The 14,474-nt window shown below is 39.4% G+C and overlaps 1 long non-coding RNA gene across 4 annotated transcripts in view; it reads left to right on the top strand.

Moving 5' to 3' along the window:
• Positions 1–14,474, top strand: part of LOC134484723 (uncharacterized) — an 84,879-nt gene that overhangs the window by 16,692 nt on the left and 53,713 nt on the right. Inside the window, exons 1-2 of one of the 4 annotated variants that reach the window (XR_010062426.1) lie at positions 4,216–4,845; positions 6,994–7,185. This is a non-coding gene — a long non-coding RNA (uncharacterized LOC134484723). Of the gene's footprint in view, positions 1–4,215; positions 4,856–6,993; positions 7,186–14,474 lie in introns of those variants that run through there. The other 3 variants (XR_010062424.1, XR_010062425.1, XR_010062427.1) reach the window with 3 other exon arrangements.

The following is a 14,474-nucleotide window of genomic DNA, read 5'->3' as shown; positions in this document are numbered from 1 at the left end:
ATGATTTTGTTGTAGCCACCATTTATTGTCTCCTTATATTCATTTATTTGTTTATGTGTTGTCTATCTCTGTCTCTTCTGACCATTCCGTTATTTGTCATTGTGAATTGAGAGTTTTTTATTAAAACTAATAAGCCATTCACTCCTTGGGGATATTATATTTATTATTTCCTGAAAACCACAAGGAGGTGTGTATGGATTCTTTTAGAATGGCCTTCCTTTAAAGTTAAATGGCTGAGTTCAGGGGAAAAAAACACTGGAAATCTGGAAAAGTATGGCAGGGCATCATAAGAACTCCTGGCCATTCTAATTAGTTTCCTTCCATAGATGTGTGCTTAGGTTTATAACAACACATTCCTCTCTCGTTTGCACTTGATTCCTTAAAATTATATCTGTGACAACTTTAAAAATAACCTTCCCACAGGAAAGAACAGGAACCAAACCAACATCCCAAGAGTACACAGGGATTGACCTATAACTCTTGTCACATATGTAGCAGAGGATGGACCTGGAAGGAGAGGTCCCTTATCCTGTCAAGGCTCAATGTCCCAGGGTAGGGGAATGTCAGGAAATGGAGGCGGGAGGGAGTAGGTGGGTAGGTGGGTAAGGAGCTCCCTCATAGAATCAGGGGAAGAAGGATGAGATACTTGGTTCCTGGAGGTGAAACAGGGAAATGGAACAACAATTAAAATGTAAATAAAAATAAATAAATTATATCAATCTTCCAGTAACCAAGCTTGGAGAGAAAAAACATTAAAAAGATTCTACACATTTTTTAAGATGAGGAAGAAGTACATCTCTCCTCTTTCTTTTTAGGATTGGTGAACTCATGCTGTGCATCAGTCAGGCCCAAGTTCCCTTTCCTCTTCTTCTCCTGAAGTATCTCCTTGCATACCTATGATTAATCAAATTAATTTCCTTGTGTCCTGAATACCGGAATATGGCCACAGTATTTGCAGTTTCTGCAATTATTTAATACCCCTTAAGGCCACTTGGCATGCCCATGAACTGAGAGAGAAACCTAGGTAGGACCAAGGGCTTCTCCTTCCATTGGTGCACAACAAGGCCATCCTCTGCCACATATGCAGTTGGAGCCATAGGTCTGTCAATGCACATTCTTTGAATATTGGTCTAGTACCAGAAAGATCTAATTCATTGTAATTGTTGTTTTCATGGTGTTGAAAGCACCTTCAGCTCTAGTAATCCTCTCTCAAAATGTTCCAACAAGAGGTCCGTCTTCAGTTCACTGGTTGCCACTAGCATTCATGTATATAGTTGACCTGCTCTAGCTGTGTCTTTCAGGCAATATCTACACCCGGTTCCTGGCAGAATGCATTTCTTAACTTCATCAATCTTCTCTAGTTTTGGTGGCATGCATATATATATATATATATATATATATATATATATATATATATATATATATATATATATACACACACACACACACACACACTTTTGTTGTCTCCTAACGCTATGAGGGTAGATGGAATGTTAACGTGGATTCTGTGCCACTTGGTCAAGAATATAGAATCCACAAATGACAATGCCAAATAGACTACCTATTGTTCTTTTGAACCTATTGAAGTTGAGGTTTCACTGGACCTCAAGCAATTCCTCTCCCAGCACATCCCCCTGAATCTTATATTTGCCCTGAAGAAAGATCATGGTAGAACATCCAAAACCCTCAAGTCTGGCCGTGGGAAGATATTTGAGAACTGATATCTAATGTGACTACAGAACCACGTTAGGTAGTCCATATTGTCCTTTGCTTTACTGATGTCTGATAAATTTTGGATAAAATGAGGATTTGGGAGTTTATCATTTCGAAGAGGTAAACAATATTAATCTTATATTCACTCTATAGCTGGGCATTCTTTGTTGCCAAAATCATTGCAAAATATTGAATTGGAAAACAGAATGTTTGAATACACATTCAGGAATCTATGTAAAGTCCACTATGAAGGAATGTACAGTAAGAAAATGTCATACAATATTCTTTCAATTAAAGGTCTATTGGGAAAATACTGTCCTTTAAGAAACAGAAAACACCTAGGAAATTGAACTGTATTTCACAGGAATGATCCAATGAATAAAATTATTATCCAGAAGATTCTCCTCCACTCCAAGTTCCTAGATCTTTTCTACCCATGCCGAGTCCCTAACTAACTTTCGCCATTCAGAGCATGTAACCACTAATGATGCAAAGAGAAGTCACTTTCTTTATTGAGATGTAGTATGTAATATTTTCCACTGTGTCAAAGGACACACTCCTGGAAAGGGCACCCTCTAATCTTGTCAATGTAAGGAAAGCTGTTCTGCAGGAAGGCCATGGCAGTTCTCAGTGACATCACCATTAGGCTTTTCCTGAAAAATATCTTTATCCAGAAGAGTCTTAGGTTCTTCGGTGATGTCACAGGTGTTGTTGTGACTGCTCTGCCTCTCAGATATTCCTTCAGTACCTCTACGGTTTACTAATTGTCTTCTAATTCAGAGTAAACAGCCATTTGGGAGGTGAACAAAGAAGAAGAAGAGATCAGAGATGGAGAGAATGAAGCTGGCCTTTTGTTTTAGTTTAAAAAATCGACGAAATATGTAGTCCATGGGAATGCTCACTGAATGCTCTCTCAGAATAGTTATGGTTCATTGAAGAGATGGTGTTGATCTCAGCCTTCCACACGTGGGAAGCTGGAGCCTGGATCCACTCAGTAGCATCTAGATTTACTTGCTGGCTATGGTTCCTGGAAATCAGAGATGTTTATATCATTAATATCTATATTCCAAATGTCAGGAACTGGGATGGACAGAGTTGATTTTCTAAGAGCTCATGGATTCTATTCTTTCTGCCCAGAAGGAAAAGTTCCTAAGGAAGATGGAAACAACAAGTATTGTGTCCTCAGCTCAATTTAAACTCCTCCAGGCTTTGGATTCCTAGAGTGCAGTTTGTGTCTGAAACTGATATCTGGGAGAGAAAATTGCTTCTAGTTGAGACTTCATTACATCAGACTTTCGACTATATTACTCTGATTATCATTCCCTGACAAGACCATTTAGATTTCTGAGTCAATAAGTGTGATTAGTTGGCACTTTTCTTTTCTTTTATTTCTTTCATTTTTTTTTATTTTTTAGCAAATTTTATTCTTTTCTTATTGAATATTTCTATATTTACATTTCAAATATTATTTCCTTTTTCAATTTCCTGGCCATAAAATCCCTTATCAGTTCCCCTCCCCTTGTTCTATTACCCCACTTACTATACCTTGAAAATATTTGAACAGGCAGTCAATCCCAAGGAAGACCAATGGCCTCTCCTTCCATTGGTGCCCAATTAGGTCATCCTCTGCTACATACTCTTTTGGAGCCATAGGTCTGTCCATGTACAGTCTTTGAATATTGGTTTGGTAAAAGAAAGCTCTGGTTCATTGGCATTGTTGTTCTTATGGGATTGAAAGCCCCTTCAGCTCTTGTAATCCTTTCTCAAAATCTACCAAAATGAGGTCCGTTTTCAGTTCACTGGTTTGCCACTAGCATTCAATTCTGTATTTGGCATGCTCTAGCTGGGTCACTGTGTAAAGTTCTATACCTGGTTCCTCTCAGCATGCACTTCTAAGCTTAATCATTCTTATCTAATTTTGTTGGATGAAATTATATATATATATATATATATATATATATATATATATATATATATATATCTTGATGGTCTTTACAGCTATGAGGTTATTTGGAAATTTAGCATGAATGAGCAGATCTAGGTCAAGAATTTAGAATCCAAAAATTACAGTGTCAAATATACTCCCTCCTGTTCTTATGAACCTATTGAAGTTGATGTTTCCATGGACCTAAAGCCATCCCTCTCCTTGCCCATCTTCCTGAATCTTAGGGTTGGACTGAAAAAAGAATCATGGTAAAATATCCAAAACCCTCAAGTCTGTCCCTGGTAACACAGGAAGGTAGATATTAGAGAACTGATGTCTAATGGGACTACAGAAACACATTCAATAGTTCATGTTGTCCTTTGCTTTCCTGATGTCTGGTAATTTTTGGATAAAATGTGGATTTGGGAGTTTATCATTGAAATGGGAACACAATACTTACACTGTTATAATGACTCTATAACTGGGCCCACTTTTGTTCCAAAACAATTGCAAAATAATGAAATTGGAAAATGGAATTGTTGAGTAAACATTCAGAAATATATATAAAGTTCACTATCAAGGAATGTAAAATTGGAAAATGTAGTAAAATATTCATTCATTTAAAGGTCTGTAGGAAAAACACTGGCCATAGGAAACAGAGAAAACCTAGAAAATTGATTTGTATGTCACAGAAATTGACTGGGATTAAAAATATTATCTAGAAGAATCTCTTCCCCCAAATGTTCCTAATTTTTTCTACCAGTAACAAGCCCCTGACTATCTCCATTCAGAATATGTAACCACTAATGAAGCAAAGAGATGTCTCTAGGTTTAGAGAGATGTATGTAAAGGTTTCCACTGTGTCACAGGAGACACTCCTGGAAAGGGCACCCTCTAATCTGGTCAATGTAAGGAAAGCTGTTTAGCAGGTAGGACAAGGCAGTTCTCAGTCACATCACCATTAAGACCTCAACGAAAAATCTCTTGTAACCTGGAGAGTAGTAGATTCTTCTGTGATGTCACAAGTGTTGTCGTGACATTAACTGCCTCTCAGATATTCCTTAAGTACCTCTACCTCTAGGGTTTACTAATTGGCCTATAATTCAAAGTAAACAGCCATTTGTGAGAGAGAAGATCAAGGAGGAGGGATAGGGAGAAGGAAGCTGGCCTTCTGTCTTGGTATAAAAAGAACAAATATGTGCTCCTTGGTAAAGCTCAGTGAGTCCTGCTTAGGGGTTGAGTGGGTTCCTCAAAGAGATAGCCTAAATCATAGCCTTCCACATATAGGAATCAGTAGCTGGGAGCCTCTCAAAGTATGTAGACTTCCCTGCCTATTATGGTTCCTGGAAGTTATTGAGTTTATATCATTAATTTCTTTATTCTAAAAGCTAAGTCTTGGGAAGGACAAAGTAGTTTTCCTGAGAGCTCAAGGCTTTTCTTTGTGCCCAGAACAAAAAGGTGCTAAGGAAGAAGGCAAAGGCAAGTATTGTGTCCTCAGCTCAGTGTAAACTCCTCCATGCTTTGGATTCCTTTAGTGCAGTTTGTGTCTGAAACTGATATCTGGGAAGGAGAATTGCTTCTAGTTGAGACTTCATCATCTCACTCTTTTCACTACTATTACTCTGAGTAGCATTCCCTAACAGTTACCCTTAAGATTTCTGAGTCAGTAAGTTTTTATTCCTTTTCCTTCGTTTATTTTTTATTTTTTTTTCAGGAAATTTTAATGAATTTTTAATCGGATATTTCCATATTTACACTTCAAATGTTATTTCATTTCCCAAGTTCCTTTCCATAGAGCTTAACTAGTATCCTCCCCTTTTTCTATAAACTCCCCTTACTGCCCCTTGTCATTCTCTTTAACTGGGAGTCAAACCCATGGAGTACAATCGGCTTCTCCTTACATTGGTGCCCAACAAGGCCATCCTCTGCCACATATGCAGTTGGATCTTTAGGTCTTTCCATGTACAGATTTGAATATTGGTTTGAATGAACCAGAAAGCTCTGGTTCATTGGCATTGTAGTTCTTATGGGATTTGAAATCTCCTTCAGTTCTTGTAAACCTTTCTCAAAATCTACCAACAGGAGGTCTGGATCAGTGCACTGGTTTGCCACTGGAATTCACTTCTGTATTTGACATGCTCTAGCTATGTCTCTCAGGGAAGATCTAAATCTGTTTCCTGTCAGCATGTACTTCTTAGCTTCATCAATCCTATATTCATATCAATCTTATATTCTTATATTCCTTCAGTATCTGCTGTAAACTCATAGATATTTTCCCCCTTCTAAAACGGACTGAAGCAAGCATAAGTTGGGTTCCTTTTCTTGACCTTCTAGTGGTCTGTGGATGGTACCATGAGTAATTTGAGCTTTTGGGTCAATACACACGTTTGGTGATTGCATACCATGTGTGTTTTTCTGTGATTTGTTTGCTTCACACAGGATGATATTTTCTTGTTCAATCCATTTGTCTATGTCTTTCTTGTAATCATTGTTTTATAGCTGATTAGTAGTCCATTGTGTAGATGTACCATATTTTCTGTATCCATTTCTCTGATGAATGCCATCTGGGTTCTTTCCAGCCTATGGGTATTTTAAATAAGGTTGCTATGAACATTGTTCTGTATGTGTCTTTTTTTTATGTCTTCTTTTCGGTATATGCCCAGGAAGTGGTATGGCTTGGACCTCAGTTACTGCAATGTCCAATTTTCTAAGGATCCTGCAGACTGATTTCCAGAATGTTTGAACCAGTTTGTAATCCAACCAACAAAGAAGGAGTGTTCCTCTTTCTTCACATCCTTATCATCATCTTCTGTCTCCTGAGTTTTTTTATTACAGTCATTCTGACTTGTGTGAGGTGGAAACTCAGAGTTGTTTTCATTTACTTTTCTACGATGACCATTTCTTTACGTTCTTTTCAGATAATTGATTTCCTTCATTTGAGAAATCTTTGTTTAGTTCTGGAACATAATTTTAATAGGGTTATTTGTCTCTCTGAAGTCGAAATTTTGAGTTCTTTGTATGTATTGGTTATGGCCCTCTATCAGATGGAGGATTGGTATAGACCTTTCCAAATCTGTTACTTGCGGTTTTGTCCTAAAAGTGTCCTTTGGCAGGCAGTTTTCTACTACAGTGAAGAACTGTCAGTTAGTAAACTAAAACAAGGACTGGCTCCTCACTGACTTCCCTACGTGTTCTGAACAGTAGATGGGGAAACTAAACAACCATGTTATACCCCTACAAGGCATGCCTATCTATAGTCGTGGATCTAGAGAGACCTATCAGAGATTCTGGGCATTTGTCAAAGAAATGTAGGCTGGTGAAGTTTGCAGTTTTCATCCTGGTTTCTGTATCTACAGGCTATGGTGTTGTGAAGACAAGATACCACATGTGCAGCTGTGAATAAGTCTGAGAAGGCTGACTTCTTGGATTTCTGAAGCATTACTAAGTGATCCAGAGGAAATCAGCACGCCCTGCTCAGCAGAGCTCTGGGAATGCTGACACTCTTGCTTCATGTTTATATTAACCTAGGTCAAAAGATCACCTGTCAGGTATGTTCTTGAATATTCTTCAGTGTGCTAGCATTGGATTGAAATGAAATACTCTTCAGGAGAGGTGGGGGAAACAACTGAACTCTTCCATTAGAATCAGAGAGATGAGCTGTATTGACCTTCAATTGACTGTGTATGCTTCTGGCCTTTGGCTTTGACTATGCAGATCTATTGTCTCATACATCATTGTTCATGTGGCCAAGTTGCGGGGAAAGCGCGACACACAATTCTTTCCCATTTTCACATCCTCCATTCTAGGGTAATAGATTTTAGAAAAGCCCTTCCCATTTTATATAGTATACCAACTGACCTAACTTTTCTTCAATAAGCTCTTCACTATTATCTGTATACCGTGTTTGTGTTTGTGTTTGTTTGTATGTGTGTGTGTGTGTGTGTGTGTGTGTGTGTTTCAGTTTGTGCGCTTAAATGGTTAGTTTGTATGCAAGTTTAGAGAAGGATTCTATGTAAGAAATCTCTAAACTGTGGATGGGGCAGCATCCAAATGTTCTCCCACATCATGACCTTCTAGAAAGAGTAGCATAATCTGCAAAAAATAATACAGTTGAAAGTAAAACTTGGAGGAAATGCCCTGGGATGGCTACATTATCACTGTTGACTGTGACATTTTTCTCTTGGCTTCTGTGGCCAGACATGAAGGCTCTGAAGCAAAGTTGCATCCTGTTGATCTGTGAATAAGATGAAGGAGGCTATCAACTGGGTCACATGAATCATATGAAAAGCGTGACAGCAGCAGCTCTCTGCTCCCAGACCCCGTGAGAGAGAGACCCAACCGCCTGGTCAGGTGGGCACTCCTGAGGCTGCAGAGCAGAAGAGACCACCAGCACTGCTCACCCCTGCCCACATCCCTGGCCCAAGAGGAAACTGTATAAGGCCTCTGGGCTCCCGTGTAGGAGGGCCCAGGAGCAGCAGGACCCCTGCCTAAGACACCCCGGAACCTGAAGGAAACAGACCGGATAAACAGTTCTCTGCACCCAAATCCCGTGGGAGGGAGAGCTAAACCATCAGAGTGGCAGACAAGCCTGGGAAAAAAGGAGAGACTGCTCTCTGCACACACATCTTGGACGCCAGAGGAAAAAGCCAAAGACCATCTGGAACACTGGTGCACTGAAGCTCCCGGAAGGGGCGGCACATGTCTTCCTGGTTGCTGCCGCTGCAGAGAGCCCATGGGCAGCACCCCATGAGCGAACTTGAGCCTCGGGACCACAGGTAAGACCAAATTTTCTGCTGCAAGAAAGCTGCCTGGTGAACTCAAGACACAGGCCCACAGGAACAGCTGAAGACCTGTAGAGAGGAAAAACTACATGCCCAAAAGCAGAACATTCTGTCCCCATAACTGACTGAAAGAGGCGAAAACAGGTCTACAGCACTCCTGACACACAGGCTTATAGGACAGTCTAGCTACTGTCAGAAATAGTAGAACAAAGTAACACTAGAGATAATTTGATGGCGTGAGGCAAGTGCAGGAACCCAAGGAACAGAAACCAAGACTACATGGCACCATTGGAGCCCAATTCTCCCATCAAAACAAACATGGAATATCCAAACAAACCAGAAAAGCAAGATCTAGTTTCAAAATCATTTTTGATCATGATGCTGGAGGACTTCAAGAAAGATGTGAAGAACTCCCTTAGAGAACAAGTAGAAGCCTACAGAGAGGAATCGCAAAAATGCCTGAAAGAATTTCAGGAAAACATAAATAAACAAGTAGAAGCCCATAGAGAGGAGACGCAAAAATCCCTGAAAGAATTCCAGGAAAACACAATCAAACAGTTGAAGGAATTAAAAATGGAAATAGAAGCAATCAAGAAAGAACACATGGAAACAACCCTGGATATAGAAAACCAAAAGAGGAGACAAGGAGCTGTAGATACAAGCTTCACCAACAGAATACAAGAGATGGAAGAGAGAATCTCAGGAGCAGAAGATTCCATAGAAATCATTGACTCAACTGTCAAAGATAATGTAAAGCGGAAAAAGCTACTGGTCCAAAACATACAGGAAATCCAGGACTCAATGAGAAGATCAAACCTAAGGATAATAGGTATAGAAGAGAGTGAAGACTCCCAGCTCAAAGGACCAGTAAATATCTTCAACAAAATCATAGAAGAAAACTTCCCTAACCTAAAAAAAGAGATACCCATAGACATTCAAGAAGCCTACAGAACTCAAAATAGATTGGACGAGAAAAGAAACACCTCCCATCACATAATTGTCAAAATACAAAACGCACAAAATAAAGAAAGAATATTAAAAGCAGTAAGGGAAAAAGGTCAAGTAACATATAAAGGCAGACCTATCAAAATCACACCAGACTTCTCGCCAGAAACTATGAAAGCCAGAAGATCCTGGACAGATGCCATACGGCCACTAAGAGTATACAAATGCCAGCCCAGGTTACTGTATCCTGCAAAACTCTCAATTAACATAGATGGAGAAACCAAGATATTCCATGCAAAACCAAGTTTACACAATATCTTTCTACAAATCCAGCACAAAAAGGAAAATAAATGGTAATGCCATACATAAGGAGGCAAGCTATACACTAGAAGAAGCAAGAAACTAATCATCTTGGCAACAAAACAAAGAGAAAAAAAGCACAAAAACATAACCTCACACCCAAATATGAATACAACGGGAAGCAATAATCACTATTCCTTAATATCTCTCAATATCAATGGCCTCAACTCCCCAATAAAAAGACATAGATTAACAAACTGGATACGCAACGAGGACCCTGCATTCTGCTGCCTACATGAAACACACCTCAGAGACAAAGACAGACATTACCTCAGAGTGAAAGGCTGGAAAACAACTTTCCAAGCAAATGGTCAGAAGAAGCAAGCTGGAGTAGCCATTCTAATATCAAATAAAATCAATTTCCAACTAAAAGTCATCAAAAAAGATAAGGAAGGACACTTCATATTCATCAAAGGAAAAATCCACCAAGATGAACTCTCAATCCTAAATATCTATGCCCCAAATACAAGGGCACCTACTTATGTAAAAGAACCCTTATTAAGCTCAAAACACACATTGCACCTCACACAATAATAGTGGAGATTTCAACACCCCACTCTCATCAATGGACAGATCATGGAAAAAGAAATTAAACAGTGATGTCGACAGACTAAGAGAAGTTATGAGCCAAACGGACTTAACGGATATTTATAGAACATTCTATCCTAAAGCAAAAGGATATACCTTCTTCTCAGCACCTCATGGTACTTTCTCCAAAACTGACCATATAATTGGTCAAAAAACGGGCCTCAACAGGTACAGAAAGATAGAAATAATACCATGCGTGCTATCAGACCACCACGGCCTAAATCTGGTCTTCAATAACAATCGAACAATGCCCACATATACTTGGAAATTGAACAATGCTCTACTCAATGATAACCTGGTCAAGGAAGAAATAAAGAAAGAAATTAAAACTTTTTAGAATTTAATGAAAATGAAGGTACAACATACCCAAACTTATGGGACACAACTAAAGCTGTGCTAAGAGGAAAACTCATAGCACTGAGTGTCTGCAGAAAGAAACAGGAAAGAGCATATGTCAGCAGCTTGACAGCACACCTAAAAGCCCTAGAACAAAAAGAAGCAAATACACCCAGGAGGAGTAGGAGGCAGGAAATAATCAAACTCAGAGCTGAAATCAACCAAGTAGAAACAAAAAGGACCATAGAAAGAATCAACAGAACCAAAAGTTGGTTCTTTGAGAAAATCAACATGATAGATAAACCCTTATCCAGACTAACGAGAGGACACAGAGAGTGTGTCCAAATTAACAAAATCAGAAATGAAAAGGGAGACATAACTACAGATTCAGAGGAAATTCAAAAAATCATCAGATCTTACTATAAAAACCTATATTCAACAAAACTTGAAAATCTTCAGGAAATGGACAATTTCCTAGACAGATACCAGGTATCGAAGTTAAATCAGGGACAGATAAACCAGTTAAACAACCCAATAACTCCTAAGGAAATAGAAGCAGTCATTAAAGGTCTCCCAACCAAAAAGAGTCCAGGTCCAGATGGGTTTAGTGCAGAATTCTATCAAATCTTCATAGAAGACCTCATACCAATATTATCCAAACTATTCCACAAAATTGAAACAGATGGAGCCCTACTGAATTCCTTCTATGAAGCCACAATTACTCTTATACCTAAACCACACAAAGACACAACAAAAAGAGAGAACTTCAGACCAATTTCCCTTATGAATATCGACGAAAAATATTCAATAAAACTCTGGCAAACCGAATTCAAGAGCACATCAAAACAATCATCCACCATGATCAAGTAGGCTTCATCCCAGGCATGCAGGGATGGATTAATATACGGAAAACCATCAAGGTGATCCATTATATAAACAAACTGAAAGAACAGAACCACATGATTATTTCATTACATGCTGAGAAAGCATTTGACAAAATTTATCACCCCTTCATGATAAAAGTCCTGGAAAGAATAGGAATTCAAGGCCCATACCTAAACATAGTAAAAGCCATAGACATCAAACCAGTTTCTAACATTAAACTAAAAGGAGAGAAACTTAAAGCAATCCCACTAAAATCAGGGACTAGACAAGGCTGCCCACTCTCTGCCTACTTATTCAATATAGTTCTTGAAGTTCTAGCCAGAGCAATCAGACAACAAAAGGAGATCAAGGGGATACAGATCGGAAAAGAAGAGGTCAAAATATCACTATTTGCAGATGACATGATAGTATATTTAAGTGATACCAAAAGTTACACCAGAGAACTACTAAAGCTGATAAACAACTTCAGCAAAGTGGCTGGGTATAAAATTAACTCAAATAAATCAGTAGCCTTCCTCTATACAAAAGAGAAAGAAGCCGAGGAAGAAATAGGGAAACGACACCCTTCATAATGGACCCAAATAATATAAAGTACCTCGGTGTGACTTTAATCAAGCAAGTAAAAGATCTGTACAATAAGAACTTCAAGACACTGAGGAAAGAAATTTAAGAAGACCTCAGAAGATGGAAAGATCTCCCATGCTCATGGATTGGCAGGATTAATATAGTAAAAATGGACATTTTACCAAAAGCAATCTACAGAATCAATTCTATCCCCATTAAAATACCAATCAAATTCTTCAAAGAGGTAGACAGAACAATTTGCAAATTCATCTGGAATAACAAAAAACCCAGGATAGCTAAAGCTATCCTCAACAATAAAAGGACTTCAGGGGGAATCACTATCCCTGAACTCAAGCAGTATTACAGAGCAATAGTGATAAAAACTGCATGGTATTGGTACAGAGACAGACAGATAGACCAATGGAATAGAATTGAAGACCCAGAAATGAACCAACACACCTATGGTCACTTGATTTTTGACAAAGGAGCCAAAAGATCAAATGGAAAAAAGATAGCATTTTCAGCAAATGGTGCTGGTTCAACTGGAGGGCAACATGTAGAAGAATGCAGATCGATCCATGCTTATCACCCTGTACAAAGCTTAAGTCCAAGTGGATCCAGGACCTCCACATCAAACCAGACACACTCAAACTAATAGAAGAAAAGCTAGGGAAGCATCTGGAACACATGGGCACTGGAAAAAAATTCCTGAACAAAACACCAGTGGCTTATGCTCTAAGATCAAGAATCGACAAATGGGATCTCATAAAACTGCAAAGCTTCTGTAAGGCAAAGGACACTGTGGTTAGGACAAAACGGCAACCAACAGATTGGGAAAGATCTTTACCAATCCTACAACAGATAGAGGCCTTATATCCAAAATATACAAAGAACTCAAGAAGTTAGACCGCAGGGAAACAAATAACCCTATTAAAAAATGGGGTTCAGAGCTAAACAAAGAATTCACAGCTGAGGAATGCCGAATGGCTGAGAAACACCTAAAGAAATGTTCAACATCTTTAGTCATAAGGGAAATGCAAATCAAAACAACCCTGAGATTTCACCTCACACCAGTGAGAATAGCTAAGATCAAAAACTCAGGGGACAGCAGATGCTGGCGAGGATTCGGAGAAAGAGGAACACTCCTCCATTGTTGGTGGGATTGCAGACTGGTACAACCATTCTGGAAATCAGTCTGGAGGTTCCTCAGAAAATTGGACATTGAACTGCCTGAGGATCCAGCTATACCTCTCTTGGGCATATACCCAAAAGATGCCCCAATATATAAAAGAGACACGTGCTCCACTAAGTTCATTGCAGCCTTATTTATAATACCCAGAAGCTGGAAAGAACCCAGATTCCCTTCAACAGAGGAATGGATACAGAAAATGTGGTACATCTACACAATGGAATATTACTCAGCTATCAAAAACAACGGCTTTATGAAATTCGTAGGCAAATGGTTGGAACTGGAAAATATCATCCTGAGTGAGCTAACCCAATCACAGAAAGACAGACATGGTATGCAGTCACTGATAAGTGGCTATTAGCCCAAATGCTTGAATTACCCTAGATGCCTAGAACAAATGAAACTCAAGACGGATGATCAAAATGTGAATGCTTCACTCCTTCTCTAAAAGGGGAACAAGAATACCCTTGGCAGGGAACAGAGAGGCAAAGATTAAAACAGAGACTGAAGGAACTCCCATTCAGAGCCTGCCCCACATGTGTCCCATACATATACAGCCACCCAATTAGACAAGATGGATGAAGCAAAGAAGTGCAGACCGACAGGAGCCTGATGTACATCGCTCCTGAGAGACACAGCCAGAATACAGCAAATACAGAGGCGAATGCCAGCAGCAAACCACTGAACTGAGAATAGGTCCCCTATTGAAGGAATCAGAGAAAGAACTGGAAGAGCTTGAAGGGGCTTGAGACCCCAAAAGTACAACAATGCCAAGCAACCAGAGCTTCCAGGGACTAAGCCACTACGTAAAGACTATACATGCACTGACCCTGGACTCTGAACTCTGAGGTAGCAATGAATATCCTAGTAAGAGCACCAGTGGAAGGGGAAGCCCTGGGTCCTGCTAAGACTGAACCCCCAGTGAACTAGACTATGGGGGGAGGGCGGCAATGGGGGGAGGGTTGGTAGGGGAACACCCATAAGGAAGGGGAGGGGGGAGGGGGATGTTTGCCCGGAAACCAAAGAATTATTATTAAGTATTAAATAAATAAAAATAATTGAAAAAAATGGGTCACAATGTATACCGACCTTTCCATGCTGCTATGCAAATGGAATATTTTGATAATGTGACAGGTTTATAACTATTTCATCTTAGCTTCTCAGTAGTCTGTACTTTATGCCTCTGAAC

The sequence above is a fragment of the Rattus norvegicus genome (genome assembly GCF_036323735.1).
Source record: "Rattus norvegicus strain BN/NHsdMcwi chromosome Y unlocalized genomic scaffold, GRCr8 chrY_unlocalized_37, whole genome shotgun sequence".
NCBI classification, from domain to species: Eukaryota; Metazoa; Chordata; class Mammalia; order Rodentia; family Muridae; genus Rattus; species Rattus norvegicus.
Note: the sequence above shows the minus strand (reverse complement) of the source record. Positions and strands in the feature narration are given on the sequence as shown.